The following is a 27,444-nucleotide window of genomic DNA, read 5'->3' as shown; positions in this document are numbered from 1 at the left end:
TTAAGCATTTTTTTTTGCGCCAGTTGACTCTTAAGGCTAACTGTTGTTTCATAAATAAACACGACCTATTTTCAGTTTACGTGAAATATAACTGTTCGTCTTGTCTACGTCCTTTTATAAAAGCTGCATAAAATAACTCTGGCACGCATCCTTTTAGGTAAAACTCTAGATAGCCAATTTAACGAATAGTAGTTTCTGTACTTCAATATTTAGAAAATCTTGATTGACTACTAATTCAAGCAGTGTCCTCACGTTTCAAAAGCACACTTGGCTTAAAACAATGCTTTTCTCTCATGAAAACAAGTATTCGAACATTGATTTTAGGTCAGGTGTCTGGCCTGCACAAATGACTGCCCTAATCTCATTCCCCCCCCCCCCCCCCCCCCTCAAAACGAGTCTCAGCGCGCCATTAGTAATAAGGCCAGTGTTCGCTTCTACATCCCCGCAGCATAACATCAACAGTGCAATGCTTGTGATTTCGGCAACAGTGCAGCACAGTAATCCGCTAGAATGAATTTTGAAACGTCTGCGAATTGTTTAGTTTTTTTTTTTTGCCAACCTGGGAAAAGAAGAAAATTACTTTTGTCAGGCCCTTCGTGCCGGTGCCAGCGAGGCCATTGCTGATGCAGTCCACGGGTTTAGGTTAAAGCCTTCCTAAAATAGAGTCCAAGAAAAAAATATTCCATGAACGCAGCCCCTAAGAAACAACGTCCCAGATAAACAAAAACTAGCGCTAATATAATAGATTTTTACCGAGCTCACATCACAAAAAATTGAAGTTGTTATTGAGTAATTTTTTGACATTGGTATGACCATTATTGGCGATCGGGCTCCTCAGGCTGCCTGATATGTTTACAGCCACTGCAGATGGCATGACGATAAAGTAGGGTGAACAACATGACGTATGGCTAGTATTATGCAGTATGTGGTCTCCAGTTGTCCACATCCTCAATATAACTCATTAAGACAGGCTTATTCTACTCGACAATCTTATTAAGAACATAGATCAGGTGGGCGCAAAAGTAGGTCTGGGGAACTTTACACGTCAGAAAGTTTTAGTCCATCTCGCATCATCCGTTGGCGACGGTCAACCATTCATTTGTCAGTGGTATAGAATTCTTGCTGCGCTTCCGGTGGAGATGAAGATCATGTTCTCGTGAAGGCAGGACGATCATCAACCAGTCGTTAATCATAGCCGCCCTGAAGGGCGCAAGCTGCAGGCATCCGGCCCTCCCAAGCCAGTCGTTGTGACTCCCTTTCTCCTGCAATGGGAAGGGAAGGCCGCTGTTGAAAAGGCCGCCGTTCAGTCCTAGTTCACACCACAGTCATACAGCACAGGTCACGATAAAAATGTTTCACTACAAAATACTTGGACCACTGACGTCGTTGAAGCGCAGAACTTTCCATAGACAAAGTTGCCGTCAGTGACTTTCTATCTTCTGTTATTATGCTTTTTTCTGTAGTGAACGTTCCGCAGAAGCTCGGTGTTAGGTCACATCCAATACGACAGCAAAATCACTGTTGTATACATGACGGCAGGTCTCAGTTGTAAAAGGTAGTCTACAAATTATAATACCATGAACGTTGTGTATGCAGAAACAAGAAAACGGCGAGAACGAGAAATAGAAATAAGGTTGAAGTTCGAATCATGTCACATGCATGGTAAAACCGGTAAATGTTGGAGAAAGCAAAAGCAAAAAGGAAACACAGCCTTGAGACGGAACAAAGACGCGTATTCCTGATAAGTTTATTTAATATCACTCCTCCCAAAAAGCCACGCCGTCCCCGTAGATACCTGCCCTATTTAATGAGAGGTGGATCCTCGCATTCTGAGGAAGCTCCAGACGTTCTTTCACGCCAGACTTCAAGCTCTGCAGCACATGGCATCAATGCGATTGAGCTAAGCAATGAGGCTAGGCCTAGTGGCATGCTATCACGCTGGCGGAGGAGCTACGTCAGTGTTGCTTGCGGCGACAACAGTTAAGTAACCGACCCGCGAACATCGACCCCAGGTTCAGGTTTTTGTTAAAGTTTATTAAGAGCGGCGCCCATCCCGTCTTTTTGAAATGTCCACAACCAATGACTGATATCGGCCCCCTAGACGAAGCACGCCAATGGCCATGCCGTCTAAGCGGCGATATGGGCCTCCAACCGTGGAGTCAAGCTCCCGAATAAATTTATCAGCACCACCACACGTGTCAGAAAGCTCCTGTGCCTTTCACAAGCGTCGTTCAGGTAGTCATTCAACCGAAGTCGCTTTAAGCAAGTCATGACTTTCAAGGTATCAAGGTAAGGACTCGTGTATAATATTCAAGAGCCAGGATGCGGCTATCCCGGATCGACATCTTGTAATGTGACCAATAAAATTCTGGCCCGACAAAAGCCTCACGGATATACCAAACAGGATTCTCCGAGCTAACCTGAACTTATACCACTGAATCAGAGGTTTTCAGGGCTTCACGGCTAGTTAAAAGTTAAACGCTATGTCTGTGTGGCGACCGACTATCAGTGTGGTGGAATGTACTTATGCGAATTTTAAGGAGTATTTCACTACCAAGCGAGATCTCAATGTTTTTCCAGGTCTATCTAGTTCCAGGTCTATCTAGGAAAACGCAGAGGGCTATGAAACGAAAAATGGTAGAGTAAAATTAAAGGAAGCGCGCAGATTGAGTAAGAGAAATAACTCAAGTTACTGACATTCTAGTGCAAATCAAGAAGAAGAAATGGGCATGGGCAGGACATATAGGGCGAAGAGAGGATAAGCGATAACCATCTCCTGCGTCATCCTGAGAGGTGGCATGTAGCCAAATGCAGAACAAATTATGGGCATCAGGTGTTGAAATTCCAATTACCCACATTTCTAAATCGAATAATTCAAGAAGCTGAAGCTGACATCTATCCTATATCGCCAAGAGATCTGCGCTCAATATTTGTACAATGATGTAACATAGCGACTTCACTTTCTTTGCATTATAATGCTCCTTTTTTAAATGATGTTCCATGAATCCGGTATGCTTTCATCCTTATACTGTTTTCCCTTAGCCGCGCGCTTCTCTGCTGCCCGTGTGGTTGAGGGTCAGGGCTCCACAAGCTGTTCTGACAGCTTTTTTCCTGTCCTCCATGTAAACTTTTGTTTGCAGAATAAATTTGAATTCGAATTTGACTTGTAGAACTGTGTCATTTGCAACACGTGACATTAACGAGGATCAGGCTGTTGCTTCAGCATGAAGCCCGAGATCGAAATGCATAATGCTGGCACTCGCTAACGAGCAAAACGTGAAAGAAAAACGCTATTTTTTCCTTTTAACACGCAATTGAAATTGAGCGCTTGCTGCAGCAGCACTAAAAGCAGCCACGTGGTCCCACTCGCTCCTGTAGACCGATGCTAGCGCCGTTCGCTTCAGTGGTGGAGTTCACCCCAATAACTAACCGGGAACCATGCAGTGTACAAGGACGCGGTACGTCATCTTACACGTCATCTTCTGCTGCGACCTCACCTCTGCCTCCTAAACGCAGCAGCTGGCCACATAAGAATGGCCATCGGGTAAACCCCGCGGAGTCTGTGTACCAAGTCGGTACTTAAGCTGTTACCAACGTACCATCATATTTTCCAAAAGAACTATTTATACGGCCGCAGTACTCATAAAATCTTTCATAAAGTTTCTGGAATAATGCAATGTTACTGAATTTCTCACGTTAATATCGCAACAAGAATAAACTATAATACATACCGGTGCAAGAGGTAAGGACATTTTAACATTAATAAAACACGGCGTGAAACCTCCGGTTGCTGCGCCAACCGTCGGGCGAAGCGTATGCGCTCTGCGTCTAACCGCCGGTTCCTGCACGCTTTCGCAATGCGGTTGTTTCAACAACGTAGCTAGTTTGTGGTTGCGTGCCTTGGCTCCTTACGTATTTAGCATCAGCTTTCGTTCATGAATAAACAGTTGGAAGTCTGCGCCCTTGCTGTTGTTTTAGACCGCAGCTCATTGGCCCCGAATCCAGGGTTTCGCGTCGTACGTCGTTATCTCTTGTAACCAGCTCCACTTTCACTCCCACCTTCCTTCCTTCACTTACGGCGCGATTCAGATGCCTACCGAAACAAGTGTGGCAAACACTGCGCCTTTCCACTCTTGTGAACCAATTATGAAAGGCACGCTTCAGAGCTCAAGTGGAAGACGTGACCACACATTGTACACACGGCAATGATAATAATTCAAGAATAATGCTAGCGCCCACACCTAACTGCAAGGTAATTTGTGCCGTAACCGAGAATTCACGCACTAACAGAGAAAAATATCATATTTTGATGTAGAGTGCGTAAGCTAGTTTGATAGTCCGGATCTCTATCCGTTCAACCCTTGGCGTTCGAGGAAGGTGGGGCCCGGATCTAGTCCGCTCTCATTTTCTTTTAAAACATACTACTAGATTGATTGATTGATAAACTTTATTGGGGGAAATTGGTGTTTGGGGTAGTGGGTTAGGAAAGAGCAGTAGTCGGCAGTCCTCTGTACAGGAGTCCGTTGGCCTCAGCAGCGGCTCTGGCCCGCTGCACCAGCATGAGCTGATGCTGTGCGTCCGAGTCGGCTAGAAAGTGCTCCCAATGCTCAGGACTAGGGCTATCTATTTTAGGCTTTATGGGGCTTGCCCGACATCCACATGTTGTGTGGTATAGTGTAGCAGTGTCTCCGCATTAGACGGGAAAATTTGATGACACGCATGCCAACTTTGGCTACAGCATTTTCAAATTAGTTTAAGATATTTGCGAAGTTTCTTTCTTCTCGTCTGCAGCTGGTGGCATTAGTCTACTTACTGTGCTACGTTCCTACGGGACCACACGCTGCCTCCCGCAACCTCCCGATAATTTAATTACTCTGTTCATTTCTTCGACCACAAAGCTTCCTTTATTACAGTCAAGAACTGTTAGTAGAGCGTTTCCTGAAGGAACATGCGTGAAATATAGTTGTCTGTAATTGTACATACATGTATTGCTCAAAATCTTTGCCTCAATCTATCGAAAAAGGTGGAACAGCTGATAAACTGCGCTGAAGTTTAACATTAGGAAATAATGTAATCGTCAATAATTTTTTTCCCTTCGTCTCTTGTCCTGTTTCTTTCGCGCAATTTCACCTTTTATCTGCAATGAACCAACTAGTCCGCAAAAAATGTTCTACTGCATTTATGAACATTAGGAGAAAATGGCCTAGACTTGTGAAACATCTGAAAATTTGGTCTCGGAATATCGCTGTGAGGAACACGCGTATCCTTCTCCATGGCCCGTCACACACTAGAATAAGCCAATGAACCTAATCGCGTATAACGGAGGCACATCTGTTTTGATGCAATAGTGAGCTAATGCATCAAAAGGCAGCGCATTTGGCGAGTGGACAATTCAATAGCATTAATGGACAGGTTAGCGAAGTTGCTTGGCCGCATTTACAGTACACGAATGTAGCTGTAACAATATCTGTGGAAACGGCAATGAAGGGCTCCGTCCAGAATTACAGATTGTGCTGAACGACGAAACAAATTTATTTACAGTCTTATTAGTACAAAGTAGCCCATGATGTGAAAAGTTACGCCGAACACCAAAACAGTTTTCTGAGGCCTTAAAGCATTCACGTTTGCATTCAATAAAGACTCGTTGGAGCCGCAAACAGAAAACGAAGTGTGTGAAAAGAAGCTCAAGCCGACTACACGACGACTCTCACATATGCAACATTTACATAGGTGAAACGGCGTATTGGGACTATGAACGGGGCCTCTAGAACCAACCTAAAGTGTGTGCCGATAAAGAGGGTAATTTTGCCCTACGCTGCAGCAGATGTCCCGTTAATTGTACACTCCGTTTACACCAGGTCTAAACTGTTAAAAAAAAAACACAAAAGGCACGTGAAATCATTCAGCCCTTCCTGATAGCGAATCACGATTCTTTTTTATGAGCTCACCCTCTGTAGGAACACCGATAAATAAAAAAATATATATCAAGAATCCAATGCTCATTTTTTTTTGTGTCGCATACCTGACTGCTACTCGGCAATCGTTTTTAAAATAAAGAACTTCAAATGTAGCTCATCTTAGAGAACGTGCAGTTCTCGTTCCTGGCTGCGACTTCTCGTTTTTTCTCGTATTCATGCGCTCTGCTCATTGGTTATTGCCCTGTCCAGCCCTCAGCCGTGGGTTTGTTAACAACTGACAATTCTGTATGTATTATTTTGTTTTGGTTTTGTTTCAGTGCGGGTTACCCACCAGTTCACTTCAAACCTCACGAGTATTGCCAGGCAAGGGTAAGATGGTGACCTGTGTTTCGAATTGTTGCACAAAATACGTTCGCTTCGCTCAGCAAACATAACGTGCCCAACTTTCTCACTACGTCACTGTATTGGAGGATGTGCAACCACGATATCGAGTCCTCTACACATTATCTTAGCGCATGTTGTTTTCGACAAATTCATAAACGAAAGGCAGAGGGTAACAAAAAGCACCAGGATGATGAATGCACTGATTTTGACGAAATGATGGTATGCACACAAAAACATCTGAAAAACCAACCACACTGTTCAACTAAAGTAAAATGACCTAAAAAATGGAGGGGTAACCTTAGACTTTCTCATTCGGCTTGCATACAGGAAGTGAAGGCACGATGAGAACTGAATTTTATATGATGGCATGGTTTTTTTTAATCCACTTTACATACAGTGGGGTAGACGTGATTCGGATATTTTTCCAGGTGCCAACCTAATTTTATAAGAGCATAGGCAAAGCTTTCAACGCATCTGGGCGCTGCTTTCCAATGGAGTAAGCTAATACTTGATTCACGATCAATAATGTAAGATAGCTCTGCAACTAATGCGCCAAGTTATATCGCTGACTTTAAAATAGAAATTGTAATTTCACAGCAATCTATTTCAATGCCAAATATAGTAGAACTTCGCATCGCCCTTTATTCTTACACAAGGTTTTTCTGTGAACGAGTGTTATCGTGATGCTGCCAGCCCATAGTTTAGAGCGCGACAAACTGGAGGCCAAAGCTCCGACTCGATTTAGACCAGCGGTGAGTTCTCCATAGACGATACGACGGACAGGGCTCGGCTAGGATGCCCTGAAGGCAATGAAAGGGAGGAGATGATCAAGCTGCTGCCGGCTCATTTCTGCCTGTAGCTGCAGTGCATTTACTTTCACCCACTGTGCATAATTGCTACGCTGAAGGCCTCCTCAGGCCCCCTTGCTCGACGAGGCCTGCGTCTTCGCAAGTGTGAGATCACAGCCATCTACAATTCTGGGCGTATGCGCAGAGATAGCGTCTGTCTATCTCGAACCCCTGCCGATAAGCCGCTGGAAACGAAAAACGGTGACGAAACTTTATGAGAGCCTGAGAATTCATACATGATCAGCTCACCGACACCGACATACAGCGCCTTATTGACTACCGGAGAGGGTTCGTGCTGTCCTACCAGACTATGCATAAGAGGGTCAGCCTGCCTTGAGCTTTTTACCAGCGCACTAATTAAAAATATTGTTACGTGGCGGCATGACAAGCGATGGAAGACGGTGACACAACAGAAACAGAACGACGTGATGACATGACGATGAAATATGCTTTAATGGCCAGCGGGCCTAGCGCGAGCACTCCGCCCTGCGCCACTGCCCGCTTCGTCATCTTCGTAGCACTACCCGGGGCCACCGAGCGATCGTCCCGATCGATTGCTAGAAATCCATTGCATGAAGTGACGATGAACACAGACAAAGGATTATGACATGAAACGCTGGACATCACAATGAATGCGAAAATGGGATGAATGCTTGCCCCGGAGCATCAGGTCCAATCTACACCGTTTGCCGAAGGCCAAGGCGCATGGACACGCCGAACGGCTTGGGCGGGGGTGCTGTCTTCGTTCGAGTGGTCGTGAGGTCGCTTCGTCGTTGGGTCGGTCGGGTCGGCTTTGGGCTCTTCCTGGTCGTCATGTGTTGTGGTCAAGGCGGGGGGGGGGGGGGGGGGGGGGGGGGGGGCTGGGAGAGCGGCTGGTCGGGTCTGAGCACGAAGGGCTGGGGTAAAGCTGGGCGGCGATCTCCACGGGCTCTCGGCCGATGGACCCGGCGTACGGTTGGCTTCGACGGGACAAGGCGAGGATGGGGATGAACCGCACCACCACCAAATGATACGTGGTGGCATGATAAGCGATGGAACACGGCGACACAACAGAAACAGAACGACGTGATGACATGACGATGAAATATGCTTTAATGGCCAGCGGGCCTAGCGCGAGCACTCCGCCCCGCGCCACTGCCCGCTTCGTCATCTTCGTAGCAATATTCTCACATCCTCAAGATCACTCGCTTACGTGTCATCACCGCGGGAATGCACTTACGTCACACGCGTATCTCTTGCTGTACATGAAAACTTGTTTTTTTTTTTGTGCAGCTAAATTTGAAAACACAGGCGTTCATGATATTTTATGTTTGATAATCCAGCGCCAGTGGGAGTCCTAGCACATATTAATAGAAACTATAATTAACAGGAGTAATATTGCCAAAAGCGTTTTAACAGCACTCAAGGGAATCTCCTGTGAACAGTTACTAGACAGCTCTGGAAAGTAGCAAACCCTTAAAACGATCAGTTGACACCAGTTGTTTTAGATAGATGGTTGGTTGGTTTGTGGGGTTTAACGTCCCAAAGCAACTCAGGCTATGAGAGACGCCGTAGTGGAGGACTCCGGAAATTTCGACCACCTGGGGATCTTTAACGTGCACTGATATCGCACAGCACACGGGCGCCTTGCTTTTCGCCTCCATCGAAAAGCGGCCGCCGAGGCCGGGATTCGATCCCGCGTCCTTGGGAACAGTAGTCGAGCGGAAGATTTGGTTTGGCTTATGAGGTTTAAAGTCCCAAAGCGACTCAGGCTACGAAAGATGAAACAGACAGAAAAGTGTGCCGAGCACCGTAGCAGGCATTTCGCCGGAATATTCACAGATGGACACACTAATTAAAATTCCTTGACGCTTTCCAATCTAAGCATCCAGTTCGTATTTTCTTCGGTCATCATTACCGCACATGGCGTAAAATACTGTATCGAGTTTTTGCTCTTGAAGACTATGGCGCGTCAGCGCTAAACATTTTAAACTAACCAGTGCTATTTCAGAACTGACACTTTTTATAATATTGTAAAGGGACGACGAGGACAAAGTGCTGTGCTCGCGTGTTGAAGGTGGAGAACGACGAAGGGTGTGTGATTCGTGCTGGGCGCCGCTGGCATCAAGTTGTTCGTCTGGTCAGCTACCCCTCTGTAAATATCTGTAAATACATTCGTGTATCTACATCATTATTCCAGCAGTTAATTCGCTTTTGATATACGTCAGATGACCAGAAATAAGGTTATGTTCTATCAATACTGAAATAAAAAATATACTCTTCAAACCCTCATTTTGGCAACATCAAACATTTGTACACTGTTTAGGTAACTTTTATACACTCTTCTGATGGTCAATATGAAAAAATTATTAAGCCTACAAACAAGATTCACAGTTGTCCTAAAATGTTCCATTTTGAACCCTATTTTGCGAATTAATATTAGACCTGCACACCTCACGGCATTTCATTCATCATGTGGATGCTATATATGTTGCATTTTCAAACTCTTTTGACTACATATTTCACGAAAGATTATTGATAGAATTGTGTAATATGGAGCTGGAAAATCAAACCACGAGACAGGTTGACGAATGTTTCACCATTTTGAAGTGGTCGAGCTGAATGAAATTACCAGCCCGCTCCTGTCAAGTTGGCTGTCCGTCAATGGTCGGTAATAGGTTCGATTTTATATTTAAATATTAAAAAATATATTACATCAATACAACGTCAACAGTTTGCTTTTCGCGGACGACTGTATAGCCTACTGATATGTAAGGAGCGCTAACGGCGTAACTATGTCGCAATCTGACCTGAACAAAACAACGGAATGACGCTGCAAGTCGCAGATGCAAAGTGCTACAAAAGACCCTAAATATAAAAGGTTTGTTTTGATTTGCTTAAGGGGCTCAGCATCTCAACGCGACTCAGGCTATGGAAGACGCCGTAGTGGAGGGCTCCGGAAATTTGGACCAGCTGGCGTTGTTTAACGTGCACTGGCATTGCACTACAGACAGGCGCCTGGCTCTTCGTCTCCACTGAAGAGCGGCCGCCGCGGTAGGATATAAATTGTTGGCTGCTTTCAGATTCACAACGCAATACTCATATGATAATAGAATAACGGGCTTGGTTCTATAAAATACTTCGATGTCTAATAAATTTGTAATAGGGAGTAAATTGTTCATAGACGTCCACTCAAGCACAGCCGTACGGCTACAAAGGAAATCCTTTTATTTCCACATTGACTACTAAATGGAACATATTGCATCAAGAGCGCACGCGAACTCGGTTTACTGAAGCGACGCATTTATCTGGTGGACAGGAACCCCAGACTTTAAAGTACACTTTTTCATGTTTCCTTCCTTTGAGTACACATCAATTATTTGACATCTTTATCAAATGACCGTAATGAAAATCCTTCATACCCTGCAAATGCAAGCTTCTGGGTTCATTTGTTTGTATTAGTTGCGATATCAGAATGTTTGCTTTCGACAAGTCATTACTGCAATGAGCGGCAATTTTACCAGTTTGTCATTTTACCACACATTGTATTACACACACCAGATTCGTTCGGAGGCATGTTTTGCCATTACCTATATATCACACAGCGTCAGTCGTGTTTCTTTGACTTTTCAATTTACCTAATTTTTTTCCGCACAAAAAGGAATGAGCGTTCGCTCTTAACCTTGTAAATAACAAATGAAATGGATTAGCATCTCGAATCGCCTTTTAACAGATACTTTTTGTTTGTGAGCATTACCGACTTATCTAGAGTCCTCACTCGTGGGAAGCTAAATTTTACCACTCTGCAGTCTCATTCGCCGCCCCGGTCCTCTTTCTTTTGTGCGCGCGTGTGTTTGCTTGCCTGATGCGTATTTCCACGATGTGACTGCGTTACGACAATTCTAGGAGTGTTGAACTGAGCGTACCCTCACCACCAACTTAGTATCATTATAGCTTTTTATAGAATTGTGTGCTGGTTTCGTTCGATTTGCTTTTATGGCGTTTAAAGTGTTACAGCGACCCAGGCTAAATGAGACGGGGGCCTTCCTTATCGCCTAATCGAAAGGTGGTCACGAAAGCCGAAATTCGGTCCTGTATTTTTGGGTTCAGCAGGCTAGCGCCCAAACCCCTAGACTACCATGGGCATGAAATCTCTTTTGTCAGATAGGTGTTGTGGGGTCGCTATAAGCACAGCAGCAAAGAAAGGCGAGGTTCAGTGCCAGCTACGCGCAGGCATCGCGCACACGCGACACGTTTCTCTAAGCCGTGACGCAGAGCCGCAGTCAGGACAGGTTTGCATGAAATGGGCAACGACAGAGCACGTTAGGTAACGGTTTATTAACCTAACGCAAGGTAAAGCACACACTGCGGAAGAATGCTCAATTCGATAGACCTTTCTTGGCTGACCAAACTGCCGCTGCCGTTGGCTCCGAAAGGGAACTGGGTCTGCCCACGGGTAATGCCAGCTTACCAGGAGACAGTTTCCAGCAGATAGAATCTGTTTTTAACCTTTTAAGCATTGCAGAATGCGAAGCTATTAGTTGGTCTTCAGGTTTCGAATAAACCCTTCACTAAGGGGCTACCGTGGTAACAGAACATCGCTGCATTGTTTAATTTGGTTTGGAGTGGGGTTTAACGTCCCGAAGCGATTCAGGCTATGAAAGACGTCGTAGTGGAGGGCTCCGAAAATTTCGGTAACCTGGCTTTCTTAACGTTCACTGACATTGTATGTAGAGCAGCTTATAGGTCCCACCGCTCCTGGCGGGCGCGAATTGTTTATGATTTCACTGCGGTTGCCCTTGGCTAGGAAAGAGAGCGGGGTACACGTATATCCCGACATTGTTGATGGGAATACATTTTCGCATACGGAACGCATTAAAGTTAGTGCAGCCACTCCCAGGGCTATAATTTATGCAAGGACGCAGAACCATGGGAGACCGCGAAGACCCGACGATATAGCGTCGACGACAGCGAAGACCCGACGATATAGCCAACATTGTCCGTCTGGCAGCCGAAGCGGCAAACCGCTTCGCCTACTAACCCCTGTCCTTTAGCGTGAAATCGGGCTCCCTGTACGCCTGCAAGCGGTACCGGAACTCCGGTGTCACCCATTCAGGACAACCACCTTCAAAGCGAAAGCTACACGAGGCTAATGGGGGCACATTTCCAAGAGCCTTGTAAAGGCCACTAGGTAGGTGGGTGGGTTGCCATGGTAACCAGCTGGACCGTTATACAGGTGTCCACCGCTGCGCTCACTACAGAGAGAAGGGGCAGGATAGCAGCAACGTGTAATTCCGTCTCCTCAATAGTAGGGTTTCCCGCTATTCATCGCTAGATGACGCTGCTCAAAGGAGCCATAAAAATAAAGAGCATTAAACAACAGGTGACAAACACAGAAGGTGAAAGTTGCACAAATTCAATGGAAAAGAAACAGTGTGTGGAAATATACCGAAAGTGCAAAAAGGCAACTCAGGAAGGAAGCTTTCATTGATAACTCAAGAGGCAGTGCCCTACTTTTTGAAGCTAGATCATGGTTCCTTAGAACACGCAGTTGCAAACAGAAATTTAACCATGAAGATGACACATGTGCAGTATGTGGTAAGTACACAGAAGAAATTAATCATCGTAATGTGATGGTATTCATCAGGAAGTAGATGCAGGTGCAGTCACTCTTCCTGAGGCCCTGGAGTTTAGAGATACCAGTGGCCGGGTGAATGAACCTGCCGTAGAAGCTAACAAAAAAAAAAAACGATTGGAAGATTGGTGGCCTAAAAGCAGAAAAGTAACATAATGTTAGTAATATAGAAACAAAAATCAATAAATAGAATGAAGGCATAGTTAACTGATCTAAAACAATAATTATGATATAGGAAAAAAACGAGTATGATAGAAATGGCTACAGCCCCGTTTCAAAGGGGACGCTCCTATATTCCATCCATCCACCCACTCACTTGCTCACCAATCAATCAATAAATCAATCAATTAGTCAATCAATCAATCAGCCAACCAACCAATCAATCAATTAATCAATTCATCCACCCACCATACACATACATACATACATACATACATACATACATACATACATACATACATACATACATACATACATACATACATACATACATACATACATACATACATACATACATACATACATACATACATACATACATACATACATACATACATACATACATACATACATACATACATACATACATACATACATACATACATACATACATACATACATACATACATACTGTGAGCACTGTGTGGCGCTGCATCTTCCACACGGCTGAACGTGCTGCTTCATCTTCATCCTGCTCCCTCTTATAGATACCCATCGTCATCGCGGAGTGTGGTTGGTTGCAGTGTGCGACCAAGGCTTCTGGTTTGCAATAAAACCTGATCCCCCAAGTCCGACCTTCGCGTTACCTTACACGTGGTGGAGGTGCGACTTGATTTCCCTGCTGCTTCGTCACCTGCATCCACCTGGAGCTCCGTTCTGGCCGCTGTTTGACGCCGACCACCATCGTCATGACTCAAGAGGGCCACTCCGCTATTCCGGCTTCTATCAACTCGACTCCAGCTCTCCTTGCCACTTGGACTATCAGTAGCCGTCAGCGCGACCCGCAGATGTTCGCCGGTCTCCGCGGCGACGACGCTGATGACTGGCTCGACAGCTACCACCGGGTCAGGGCTTTCAACCGGTGGGACGATTCTCTTAAACTAATTAATGTGTTCTTTTATTTGACGGACGTGGCCAAAACGTGGTTCCTAAACCATGAATCGGCGATTCCGGACTGCGCTACCTTTAAACAAAAGTTACGCCAGAGTTTCTGCGCTCGTACTGTTCGCACGGAGTCCGCCAAGAAGAAGCTAGAAGCCCGACTTCAGCGGTCCAACGAGACCTATACCTCTTATATAGAAGATGTTCTTGCACTTTGCCGGCGCATAAATGACACCATGCCAAAGGCCGAGCGGGTTCGGCACGTCATTAAAGGTACTGGGCCACTCGCCTTTAACGCCATGGCTGTGCAGAACCCTACCACTATCGACGCCATCATATCTATTCGTCCACGCCTTGACGAACTACAGTCAATACGCCTGCAACCTGACCTCACTTCCTTCGGTTTCACTGCCGACGCTGACCTCCGTACGCTTATTCGCGGATTAATGCGCGAAGAGCTCTCGGTTCAAGGTAATTTGTGCCGCCCTGCACCTGAGCCACATCCTTCGAGTGCCGGCCTGCGTAGCATTGTCAAAGAAGAGCTGCCCTCAATGACCTCTTCCCCCCCAACACCGGCCGCTCGTACCATCTGTCATGTGCCAACGTGCGTTTAGGTCACGTCCTTGCCGCCTGCAGTTGGAGCGCCTAGGCCACCGGCGCCTACCACTGCTCACGTCGCCGCATTGGCACCACCTGCCACGGCGCCGACATACTACCTCATCTGGCGCCCAGCCCGCCCTGTTTGTTATTACTGCGGGTACGGAGGTCATATTTCCCGTTTCTGTCATCGCAGGCTCCAAAATGAACGCCACGGCTACGACTCATTTGAAGCAGACTACCCTGCTCGCTTCTTCGGCTCTAACCACCGTTCAATCCCTGATTATCCCCGACGTTTATCACCCCAGCCAGAAAGTCCCGCTCCGCCTGGTGGTTACAGGCCTTCAAGACGCTGTTCTCTTTCGCCTTTTATCCGCTCAACCTCGCTTCCCCGCCAAGCTTCTCTTACGACCCTCCTCCTATCGGAAAACTGACCACTGGAGTTTTAGGAGGGAAAACTGCACTCTTCGGCCGCCCAAAAATCCTCCGGAACTTTCCTCGAATATTATTTAGTTTGGGTTGAAGGTTTCTCTGTTGAGGCTTTGGTTAACATGGGAGCCGCTGTTTCTGTGATACACACTGACTTGTGCTCCCGCTTGCGAAAAGTGAAAACGCCTTACGATGGACCTGAACTCCGTGAAGCTAATGGTGCAATATTTCGGCCTTTTGCTAAGTGTACTGTGCGAGTTTTTGTCGACGGTGTCCGCCTCCATGTACAATTTGCCGCGATATCACCGTGCGCTCACCCAATCATGTTAGGCTGGGATTTTCTGTGTGCCGCATTAGCCAGCATTTCGTGTCATGACAGGGTCATTTACATGAACGAGAGCGATCCGTCTTCTGAACCTTCTGAGCCCTTTCATCGCCTGCTTGCCGCTACTGACTCAGTGTTGCCCCCTGGATGCGAACAACTTGTCGCGCTTACTTCTACTGACTTTGATAACGGAGATGTGCTAATCGTGCCTTCTGATCGCCATCTAACCCGTGGAATCGCGTTACCACCAAGTCTTGTTCGGTTTGAGCATGGCAAAGCGCTTGTCGCTACTTCGAACACTTCCCCAGAGCCTATTGTGCTGACTAAAGGGACATGTTTTCCTTGTGCCGTGGACATTCACCCGGTGTCTCTTACCACCCTCACCGCCCCCTCTTCCTCACCAGCAGCTTCTTCCGATGCCTCTCTCTGTGTTCTATTTGGCACCATCAATCCTGACCTTCCTGCGACTCACCGCCAAGCTTTGCAGGAATTACTTCGAAAACACCAAGCCTCCTTTGATGTCACTTCTCCGACCTTGGGCCGAGCTTCTTCTGCACAGCACCGCATTATCACAGAAGGTACTTCTATTGTTAGCCGCCGCCCTTACCGTGTTTATTTATCAGACCGTAAAACCATAGAAGATAATGTGAATGATATGCTCCGACGAGACATTATCCGGCCTTCAGCTATCCCCTGGTCATCTCCGGTTGTCTTAGTAAAAAAAAAAAGGATGGGTCCATGCGTTTTTGCGTTGATTACTGCGTACTTAACAAAGCCACTCGCAAAGATGTTTTACCCTATGTCACGAATTGGCCACTCCCTCGACTGTCTTCAGGGCGCCGAATATTTCTCCACTTTGGATTTGCGTTCCGGTTACTGGCAGATTCCAATGCACGAAGCCAACAAAGAAAAAACCGCATTCGCTACTCCCGATGGGCTTTACGAATTCAATGTCATGCCTTTTGGACTTTGTAATGCCCCCGCTACGTTTGAGCGCATGATTTACACTGTTCTTAGAGGACTTAAGTGGAACATATGCTTGTGCTACCTGGACGGCATAGTTATTTTCTCTGCGACTTTTTCTGATCATTTATGCCGCCTTGATCAAGTATTAACGTGCCTGGCGTCCCCCGGTCTCCAGCTGAACACAAAAAAGTGTAATTTCGCCAAGAACGAAATCAAGGTCCTGGGCCACCTCGTCAGCCGCGATGACATTCGACTCGACCATGACAAGCTTGCTGCAGTTTTGAACTTTTCACGTCCTCAGCGGACTGAGGATCTACGCAGTTTCCTTGGCCTATCTTCATACTTTCGCCGTTTAATTTTCAATTTCGCTACTATTGCTGCACCGCTCCACCACCTCCTTACCGACTGTACTACTTTCGATTGGTCCGAAGAATGCGAAAAAGCTTTTCAAACCCTGAAGAATGCCCTCACTTCGGACCCTGCTCTCGCTCACTTCGACGACACTGCTGCCACCATGCCCCACACCGATGCCAGCAGCCTCGGTATCGGCGCCGTACTTCTGCAACGTAATACCGCTTCTCAGGAAAAGGTAAATTGCATTTGCCAGTCGAACTCTAACACCAGCGGAACGCAACTACCCCATCACTGAGCAAGAGTGCCTCGCCGTCAATTGGGCAGTTCAGAAATTCCGCTAATACCTCTACGGCCGCCACTTCACGATCATTACCGATCACCACGCTCTGTGTTGGTTATCAACCCTCAAAAATTTGACTGGACGCCTGGGCCGTTGGATTCTGCAGGAATACCACTTCGATGTCACATACAAATCGGGTCGCACATATTGAGATGTCGATGCTCTTTCCCGTTGCCACCTCCCAGAATCACCACCTAGTGCTTCGTCGCGCCTTCCTGCGTGCACCCTCAATGTCCCAATGTCGTCCAGAGCTCCAAACATCACCTGAGGTACTCCTGCCGCTGCTACAGACCGCTACGCAATTATTTCACACCAGCGATCAGATAGCTACTGCCTTTCCCTAATCGGCCTTCTCACCGGTGCTTCTCACCCTCCTACCGCTAGGATGCGCAGGCAACTCCAAAAGTTCAAACTTGACAACGGCGTGCTCTTCCGTTACATTTATTGCTTTGAGGCACCCGTTGGGTCCCCGTTATTCCGAAAGCGCTTTGCACCCGTATCCTGGCAGCTTTCCACGATGATGCTACAGCCGGTCACTTAAGCTTTCATAAAACTTACCACCGCGTGAAAACCCGTTTCTTCTGGCCAGGCCTCGCCTCAAGCGTGGCAAAATACGTCGCCTCTTGTCTGCCATGCCAGCGCCGCAAACGGTCGACGTCTCCTCCTCCTGACCTACAACAGCCGCTACCTTGCCCTGCTACTCCTTTCGCCGTTGTTGGCATAGACTTATACGGGCCACTTCCATTGTCCGCACGAGGTAATCGCTGGATCGTCACCACCGTCGACCACCTAACATGCTACGCTGAGACCGCTGGCCTGCCTAATGGCTCAGCACATGAGGTCACGACCTTCTTTTTGGAATCCCTCGTACTGCGTCATGGGGCCCCTCAAGTGTTTCTCAGCGATCGTGGTCGGACATTTCTGTCGACGATTGTAGCCGAAGTTCTTGAGGCCTCAACCACACATCACAAATTGACCTCCAGCTATCACCCGCAGACCAATGGGTTGACTGAGCGGTTCCACTGCGCGCTTTCTGACATGTTGTCTATGTATGTCGACCAGGACCACCGAAACTAGGGCGTAATACTTCCTTTTGTTACTTTCGCCTACAATACGGCAGTGCGGCGGACCGCAGGTTACACCCCGTTTTTCTTCGTGTACGGCCGTTCTCCCGCTACTCTTCTTGACCCCTCTTTCCTTTCTACACATGCCAGTTCCGCATCCTCTCTTCCTGACCAGTTCCTTTCCTGAGTGGCCAAATCTCGCCGGCTTGCTCGCGTCAACACGGAAGATAGCCAGGAAGACCGCAAGTGCCGCTATGATGCAACCCATCGCCAAGTTTCGTTTCGTCCCGGCGACGAGGTGTTACTTTGGACCCCATTACGCACTCCTGGCCTTAGTGACAAGTTCCAGCACCGTTACATTGGTCCTTACACAGTTCTTGCAAAAACCTCCCCTGTCAACTATCGCGTTTCCCCTGTTTACCCTCCTCTGGACAGTCGCGCCCAGCGGAAGCGCGCACCAGCGCTGAGGTGGGTAGCTTCCGCAGCGCACATGAACGCGCCGCTGCAGAGATCTGGTCGAGTGGAGCTGAAAAGGGTCTGCCGGCATCGAACGCTCCGGGCATGAAAACGGATTCTGCCTAGAACGCCGGTGACCTCTGGTGCTTTGAACGGAACGCTAGTTGTGCTCAATGAGACACCTGGTCGCATACAGCCAAAGCTTTCACTCCACATTCGGTTCAGTAGCATAGAAGCCCTCTAAATTGAATAACTACTCGCTTAGTCCTTTAGAAACAGGGTGAAGAGAATGCCTGCAAAGATTGTAAGATTCCAACATGATAATAGCAGTTCCTTAGTACACAGTATGAAATGCGCCAAAAAGAGATTTCACAAATATTCTCCTACCTTGTCAAGGATTTCACATTACTTGTTGCCTGTGTTACCATACCCGTGTAAACTTGGTACGCAAGAGGAGCCTGATGCGGCAAATATATTCCGCAGCTCTTTATTTCCTTATAATAAACTGAAGAAACTTAGAACAATATATATATATATATATATATATATATATATATATATATATATATATATATATATATATATATATATATAGCGAACGCCGGCAGGTCCAACACGCCTTCGATCACGATGTCACTGCCTAGAATGTTCCTTGTGTACTTCTTCCTCTTCACATATATATATGTTAGCTATGCGCTCCGTAAATTTTGTTGACAGAGATCACGAATTGAAATTTTGCCACTACCGTGCCGTATCGATTATTGATCAAACGCTAATCAGAACTGTTTGAGAAATTATGTGTGAATATAACAAGCTGGCAAGGAAGCTAGCAACAGGATGCACAGCTCTTCTTTTTCACTATCATTGTTTTCAATAATGTAACCTCTTCTTTGTGCCATTTTAGTGCAACCCACACGGAAACGGAAGGGACTGCTTTCCTGGATGTATTTGCCACCCAAGTAGACTCAACAATGGTTTAGGAATGTGCTTCGCAAAAAACCTGCCGACACCGGTCGCTTTTGATCCAATGACTCACAAGCGCCGGAGGGTGTAACAGTGTGTACAGAGGGCCCTTATTACAGAATATAGAATAAACATTTCAAAAGGATACCCTAAAACATTTCGCCAGAAGAAGGAATTCTTGAGACTGTGTTTTCCTGAGTTTTGTTGCGAAACCAACACTACGCTAGGTCTGAGCGATTTTGCGGAGCACCGGGGAGCCCCAACTGCGCATGCGCGAGGTGCGAACGACGTCACACGCAGCACAGCTGGAGAGCCGCGTTGGAGCAACACCGCCGTTGGAGCTGCCGCCGACTCCTCGGCTGCGTGGGTGACTCAGAGGTGCCGCCGCCTCAGCCGCACAAGCTGCGCATGCGCCAGGAGGAAGTGACGTCACACGGTGCACAGCTGGCACGCCGAGGCTGGATTTATATCTTGTTTCTGCAAATTTGTGCTGGTGCTCTATCATTAAATTGTCGGTTTACGTTCGACGCCACCGCCGACTCCTGCGCGCTGTCTCTTAAGAGGAGAATGGCGAAAGCCGATTTACCTTTCCTCTCTTATCATTTTTATTATCTGCTTCTTATCAGCGTACATTGTAGTGCTACATATATTTATAATTAGTTTACAGGACAGGAAAGGCATAGTGTCTCTTATTCTTTACCGGCAGATGTGTTTGGATGGCACACCACCGCTCCTGTTGCGTGGCGTTTCATGGACGCGTTCGTCTCCTCCGGATTGCTGACGGCGTCCTAGAACGCAGCGCTCCATTTGGTCCCAGCTGCTGTCTTGCTCGGAGGGCCACCCCTCTCTGTGGAAAGCGCGCCGCGTTCTTGTCTAGGTGGTGTCTGTCCATGACACCTCTCCTTCTAGCCACATTATCATAGTTAAGGGCTACGGAGTAATTTCTACCACCTGGAAATCTTTAACGTACACAGACATCACAGAGAACACGCACGCCTCACCGTTTTACCTCCATCGAAACAAAGCCACTGTCGTTTTTTTTTATTTATTTATAGGAAGGGAAAGGCGCGGTAAATGTCTCACTTGTTTTTCTGTGGTCACCGCAACCGCGCCGTAAGGGAAGGGAGGAAGATGGGAGTGAAAGTGGAAAGAGAGAAAGAGGAGCCATAGTGGAGGGGTACGGAGTAAGTTCGACCACTTGGGGATATTTAACATGTGTCATAGTACCCGGGCTCGAACCCGACAGTGGACCTCGGCGGCTGCGTTTCGATGGAGGCGAAACGAAGAGGCTTCATGTGCTGTGCGATGCCGCTGTCGGGTTCGAGCCCGGGTACTATGCCTAGAGAGAGAGAGAGAGAGAAAACATTGTCGGGAGTAGTCCTACTGGGTATTAGTGGAAGAGCCAAGTGGCCGTTAGCTGGTGGCTTGCGGCGACTTCTTCAGGGCGGTTAACGGCGCCCAATTGTATGTCGGGGCTCACGTTACGCAGCACTTCCTCCCAGGATTACACCGGTGAGCTTTGATGCGCTCAACGGAACGCTGGTTGAGCTCGATGCAACACTCTGTCGCCTGCAAAGCTCTCGCTCCACATTCGGCTGCTCCTGGCCTTACGGGGGTGTTGTTGTTGTTGGTGACGAAATAACTTATGGCACATACCCACAGAGGGGGATCGGCCAAGAATTGGGTAGCAAAGAAAATGTTTTAAGTACACTTGCATAAAAAATTGATTTGAGGGGCAGAGGAAAGCAAACAAAACGGGAAATAAGTGAAATATAAAATGAAAAGTGGTAACACTCACGGGAGATTAACAGTACAATTGTAGAAAGAGTGATGTTTAAATATTTAGCAAGGCAAACGATTTGATTCCAGTAAAACAATTTGCATGGCGGTAAAAACAGACCTGTGACTGTGCCCAAGGATGGTGGTGCCAAATGATAACAATGTTGGGCTGCTTAAACTAAGGCCAAGCTGTTGATGGCCTTTCCATCAACTGTCTTCTCAACGTAGTGAAGCGGCGGCAAAATAATAAAAAGTGATCTAATGTTTTTTGTTCACCCCAAAATGCGCAGACGGGAGACAGTGCCAAACCTGACCTGTAAAGATAGAAATTTAAAGGTGGGATACGACATCGCAGCCTTGTTAGAGAAATCTCAAGTTGCCGTGAATGACAGAATTTTCTATTCCAAGAATAATTTAGATACAGGTAGTCATCAGATCTTAAAAGATGTCTATTTTTCATATTTAATAGAATGTTTCTCCGAAACCTCGCTGCGGTGATGTACGCTGTCGCCGGAAGGATAGATAATACGGGGCCATTGAGGGACTGTTTTGCCAAACTCTCAGCATATTCATTTAAAGTCACATTGCTGTGGCCTGGTACCCATACCATATGTACAATTTTCAAATGTCTAGGGACCAGGGAGACAAAGGTTTTTCTATTGCAGAATCCAGCGACGAAGAGAGGGATGAACACAAGGATAGAGAGTCGGAAATTACAGCCACTTTAGAAAAAGAGGAGCCTAATTTCCGTAAAGCAAGTACCACCGCCAGAAACTCCGCTTCAAAAATTGGGGGGAAGTCTGGAAGCCGGACAGAAAAAGACCAGTCTGAATGCGGACAATATATACTCACACCCGCCTTTTCATTACTTTGAGATGCGTCAGTAGCTACTACTAAACTAGCAGAAAGGCTTCTTAAATGATCTAATAATTCGTTTAGAATAACGGATAATAATTCTTAGCATTATTCGGGAATATGTCGTCAAAGACAATTTCAATAGATGAACCGATGGTTTGTATGGGTAGAATACTAGGAAGGGAAACATTTAGAGGGTCCAGCAAATTTTTAACCATAACAACCGGCGGGGTGTAAAATTTAGGCCAATGGACACCGAAAAAGGAGGTCGGTTGACAGCAAAAAATAGACATAGATCGATGAAACTCTGATTCATATATCCTTAGGTCGCGTCTGACCAGTTAGAATTTGTATTCTATATATCAAGTTAGGAATCCGGGCTTCAAGGTAGAGCACATTGTTGGCTTATAAGCTGCTGAACCAGAAAACAGGACTGAACCGAACTCTAAAATTGGACGCACATACATATCATAAACCATTAAAAGCACATCTCTCCGCATTCCAGACCGGGGACGACTAATTCGGCGCAACATGACCACGGCCCGAGCCCCTTTCGTAGCAATATGGTTAATGTGGGGCTGCCATGAAAGATTTTCATCATAAGTGACCCCTAAATACTTGAATGATTAAACCTGTGGTAATATTTGCTGCTGATACATTACAGACAGACTTACAGAATCTTTTATATTGAATACGAGGATCACGCATTTGTTCACATTTAATGTGAGACGCAAGCCACACAACCAATTCTCAATAGAGATTAGGTACGTTTGCAAGTGGAGATAAAGGGATTGCATATCCGATGCAGTTGCAAAAAACGCAATATCATTCGCATATACGTAAGTGCGAACGTCATGATTAACTGGTATTGAGCTGAGTAGTAGGTTGAAAAGGACTGGTGAAACGACTGTTCCTTGCGGCACTCCCCTGGCTTGCTTATATCTGCCAGAATGAACGCCATTTAATGCACAGTAAAACTATCGGTTTTGGAGGAATTCAGATATCCAGGCTACTAAATAATATGAAAACTGAAGAGATTTTAATTTTTGCAATAGAATGCTATGCTCAATGCTATCATACGCTTTGGCTATATCTAACGTTATCAAGGCAGCGTGCATTTTTTGGCGCCGCGCTAAAAGAACTCCACTCTCGAGGTCAGCATGCGCATTCCAGATGAAACACTTTTGACGGAAACCAATTTGGCAAGGGCTGAGGATATTTTCTTTATCCATGAAGTCCGAAATACGTATAAGTATGACCATTCAATTAATTTTATAATGTTTGATGTTAATGCAATTGGTCTAATATTATCAATGGACAAGTTACCGCCTTTATTCTTAAGTAAAGGGATTGTTGTGACGGTAGGAAGATTTTATCTTCTGTCTGCACGAGGCAGCGGAGGTGGCTCAACTAGAGCCAGCAGCAAGCCCGTGCATTTTCTTTTCCTTCTTCTTACAGTCGTAATATCCGCAGTGTTGTAACCATCAATTTCCTCCTTAAGCATTGCTGAGTTCCGATAGTGGGGTTTGAAGATATTAAAAAGACGAACTTTTTATTTTGAACATACACTTATAATATGAAAAGTGCAGAAGTAATTATGTAAATGCTGATTCGCGTGAGGCTAATTTTATTTTACTGTTTTCAGCAATCAACAGGAAGCAGATGCCTTTCTCAACTCTCCACCAGTATCTGAAATTATTAGCTTGAAATCGGGAACGAGTTGAGATTGATTCTTAAGCCTTCACGTATATATCAATGCTTGTGCCGCATCCTCCCATATTCCGCAAAAATGCATTTAACGCATATATGAGCGCCTCATAATAATAATAATAATAATAATAATAATAATAATAATAATAATAATAATAATAATAATAATAATAATAATAATAATAATAATAATAATATTAATAATAATAATAATATTAATAATAATAATAATAATAATAATAATAATAATAATAATAATAATAATAATAATAATAATAATAATAATAATAAAGTAACGTACTTTGCAATAACCGAAAGCACTGTATCGCCTATTTTTAGGTCAGTCGAACATTGCGAGAGAAATAGCATATAGCGCGGTATGCTCATTCTTCAATTAATATTTGGCCATCATGTTAGGGTAGGTGGTACCACGTGCTTGACTTCCTTCAGACTGGTATCAATGTATAATGAATCATGAACTACTCTTTCCCAACTACCAGATCTAGTAACAGATCTCTCGGACCATCACTTCGACCACCGCCCTAACTACCACAACTAATGCCTACCCGATCAAACCACTAACTCCAGGCTCAAAATTAAGCATTCATATCCATCAGCGTAACCTTATCTCTTTATTAGATATCAGCTTCAGGCCTAAGTGAATGTAAAATGCGCATAAACTTTAAGAAGCGAACAAACCCTTTCCGTAGCGGAGGTCATGCTGGACAATATACACATCTCTTTTTTTACATTTCTTCTTTAGTTTTCCAACCAACATTTGATTAAAACAACCACTTGTTATTTGAGTAGTAGCAGTAGTATAAAACTTTATTCCCCAAAACGGAAAGGTGTTCAGGGGTAGCGGTCTTGAGCTGCAGGTGGTCTTCTAAGACCTTAACATTCGCCTAAATGTATTACTCTTGGTGCAGCAAGACTACATTTTTACTGAACCCTTTTTGTGTATTCCTAATTTGCGAATTTTTAATTGAATTAGGCTCATTTAAGTGCTGAAATAAACAGTTCAGAGCCTTTCTTGAGAGTAGTTTTGGCTACTACAATTGTTACTAAGAGGAAACCCCAAGATTAGAGCTTTAAGGTTGGTTTATGGGGTTTAACGTCCCAAAGCAACCCAGGCTGTGAGAGATGCCGTAGTGGAGGGCTCCGGAAATTTCGACCCCCTGGGGTTCTTTAACCTGCACTGACATTGTACAGTACAGTCGTGCCATGCTTTTCGCCTCCATCAAAAAGCGGCCGCCGTGGCCTGGATTCGATTCCGCATCCTTTCGCTCAGTAGTCGAGCGCCCTAACCACTGCACCACCACGGCAGGGTATTTGATAACTAGATGTGCTGATTTCCCCACATGGAAAGCCATGTGCTTTCTTAAAGTCTCCGAGGTTTGTCATAAAAATACAACACATCCTTGGTTTGATATAGTCTCAAAATTTTTGTACATTGCTGTTATTTAATAGATATGCAGCTGACGATGCTTAGCATAAAATAAGAGCCCATTGACTCTCTTTACGTTTTATGCATTCCTATCCTTGGCAAACATTGCTTTTTAGCGATCGCCTCGAAGAGAACGATTAACAAAATTAAAGCCCTTTTGAAGACCAGGCATATTGCAGCAAGGAAATATTGAATATGCTGATGTGTCCCTCGCTTGTTTTGGCCCGCTGAGGTAATCACTTGAAAAAAAAAAAACGTGTATTACACAAAACAGCAGCCCAAAATAAAGCAGGTGCAGGTAAAATAATCTTTGACGTGTTATGCCAAAGCTACCGTCTTTGCCAAAAGTAACCGAGCAGCCCAGCCGACTGGCGGAGCGAGCTCAGGGCCGAGCGGCGGCGTGGCGGTCGCTGTGAATGGCTGCTGCCCGCCGGCAGCGAGTAGGGCTGCTCCCTCGCTATCTTTCTTGGAATGATAAAATGTAAGCAGGTAGCATGTGCAGCGTACGATTTCGTTCCTTAGAACGCTGTACTAGTCATGGAGGGCGCTTTGCACAGCATAATTCGCTCAACGCTGATTTGTGGAGCTACGCTTTTCTTTAGAACCTCTTGCATGTGGAATATCAGTACACAGCTCCCGTAGATGAAATGATTAGAAAAGTTTGCACAGTCAGACAGGGCAAGATAGAAACCTGGGTTTGGTTTTCCCGCGATTCCTAGTCTGCGATGATGACACTTCGCTCAGCTAGAGAGAAGTAAAAAACTTTCTGCTGTTTCAATGCGGCTATTCTTGTCCACGTAATGAGGCGAATCCGTTAATGTCACATTTTGCGCCGCTTTTTAGCGCATAGAAATGCGTAATGGTTTTCGCGATTGCAACGCCAAACTGAATGCCGAAAATCTGAGCAGAGATTGCAACTACTTTAAAAAATATTTTGCAATACCGAATAAGTGATGAAAATATTCCCTAGCATATGATGCCCCCAAGAAATCCGTGCTACTGCGAAGGATGCCTACGAAGACGTTTTTCTTCCACTTGCACTGAAATGCCCTCCGAATTAGGCTTTACCTTTTTGCGGCTACGAAGAATTCAGGAATGACGGAGTCTCAGGTTTACCAGCTTGATCTTGGGTCAGACTGGAAGGTTCTATTCCAGCAACTTATTTATCGAGTCACCAATGCACCACTCTGCCCGCGGGCTCTAAACTACCAATCAAGTCGCTAGGTGATAGATAGTAACGCAAAAGTAGTTCGCAGTCCAAACCAAATGCCACGTGTTCGGATTTCTTTTCCCTTCCAGGAAATTTTGCTGTTAGGTTGGTTGCATGGTTTTCCCTCATGAAAAAAAAAAAAGAAACGGCCGCACGTATTGAGAAAATGGGTGGCATGTGTTTAAGGTGTGAGGATGACATTTTTAGGCAGTTCACTCATTAAACGAATAGATTGGCAGCAGGCTAACACATGAACGTAATTACCAACACGGAGAACACTACGCCCTTATTTTACGTTACCAAATAACGGGAAAGAAGGTGTGCAGCCAGAGGGGCACAACATTTGGAAGTTTTATATTTTTCTCTCCTTCAGCTTGACGTAGCGTGACAGCAAATCCGGTAGTGGTCACAACAGACGGCTAGGAACCGCAGGAAAAGCGCATCGAGTTTTAGAAATCAATTCCTCGCCATACTTCCGGGTCAATCCAGACGAGTAGAGAAGCATGCATTTGTCCATTCGTTGCAAAACGGGAGCACTGTACCGATATTAAACGCGAAGGCATTCTAACGAAGAGCCCAACTTCACAGCGCCAGACAAAAAGGAGCATTGAGCGAGTGATGCTATACGGAGCGCCCTTCCTCAGTAGCGCAGTGTTCTGGAGGCGCAAAATCAGACACTGCCCATGATACTCGCTTACGTTTTATCATCCCAAGAAGGAGAGCGAGGGAGGATGCTTACGTCAGTCAGATTACGCTCGCCTCCGGAGTGCAGCGGCCAGCGACAGCGATGGTAGCGCCGCAATTCGGCCCGTGCCTGCTCCGCTGGCCGGCTGGGCTGCTCGGTTACTTTTGGCAAAGGTGCTTTTGGTTCCAGGTTCAACAGTGAGGTGCCGCAATCATTTGTTTACGGCATATTCAGTTCAGTTCAGTCATTCAGTCGTGTCCGACTCTTCGTGACCCTATGGCCCATGTCACGCCACGCTTTCCGGTCTCTCGCTATCTTCCTAACATCACATAACTTCTTCTGCAGTGCCTCGAGGATGCCATCTAACCATCGCGTTCGCTGCCTACCCCTTCTCCGGCG

The 27,444-nt window shown here is 45.8% G+C and overlaps 1 long non-coding RNA gene across 1 annotated transcript in view; it reads left to right on the top strand.

Annotated features, from left to right (window-relative positions):
* Positions 1–19,509, top strand: part of LOC146179767 (uncharacterized) — a 42,311-nt gene extending 22,802 nt beyond the window's left edge. Inside the window, exons 2-3 of the long non-coding RNA XR_014700944.1 lie at positions 6,236–6,287; positions 19,301–19,509. This is a non-coding gene — a long non-coding RNA (uncharacterized LOC146179767). The remainder of the gene's footprint in view (positions 1–6,235; positions 6,288–19,300) is intronic.
* Positions 19,510–27,444: the final 7,935 nt, after the last annotated feature.

The sequence above is a fragment of the Amblyomma maculatum genome, chromosome 9 (genome assembly GCF_055883805.1).
Source record: "Amblyomma maculatum isolate TAMU_Amacu chromosome 9, ASM5588380v1, whole genome shotgun sequence".
Taxonomy (NCBI): Eukaryota; Metazoa; Arthropoda; class Arachnida; order Ixodida; family Ixodidae; genus Amblyomma; species Amblyomma maculatum.
The sequence above is the reverse complement of the archived record's forward strand: the minus strand, read 5'-3'. Positions and strand labels throughout refer to the sequence as shown.